Source organism: Geospiza fortis, unplaced genomic scaffold (assembly GCF_000277835.1).
Source record: "Geospiza fortis unplaced genomic scaffold, GeoFor_1.0 scaffold72, whole genome shotgun sequence".
NCBI lineage: Eukaryota > Metazoa > Chordata > Aves > Passeriformes > Thraupidae > Geospiza > Geospiza fortis.
Window position 1 is genome coordinate 2,368,680 of NW_005054338.1, and position 339 is coordinate 2,369,018.

The window sequence follows — 339 nt, forward strand, 5'->3', positions numbered from 1 at the left end:
CTCGGAGAAGCAGCCGGGTCACTCAGGCCGGCGCTCAGCTCAGCAGCAGGCGGTGATTGCAAGGCAGTGTGACAGCGCTGGTTCACAGAGCCGCGGAATTGCTGGGGCTGGGGGGGACCTCTGGAGATCCTTCTGCCCAAGGCAGGGTCACCTCGGGCAGGTGACACAGGAACATGTTCAGGTAGGGCTCTCCAGAGCGGGAGACTCCACCACCTCCATGGGCAGCTGCTCCAGAGCCCTGCCACCCTCAGCGTAAAATTCTTCCTCATCTGTGTTTTAGTTTATGGCTATTCCGTGGATGTCAGCCCTGGGGACAATTATTAGCCCTTGAGCAGCACA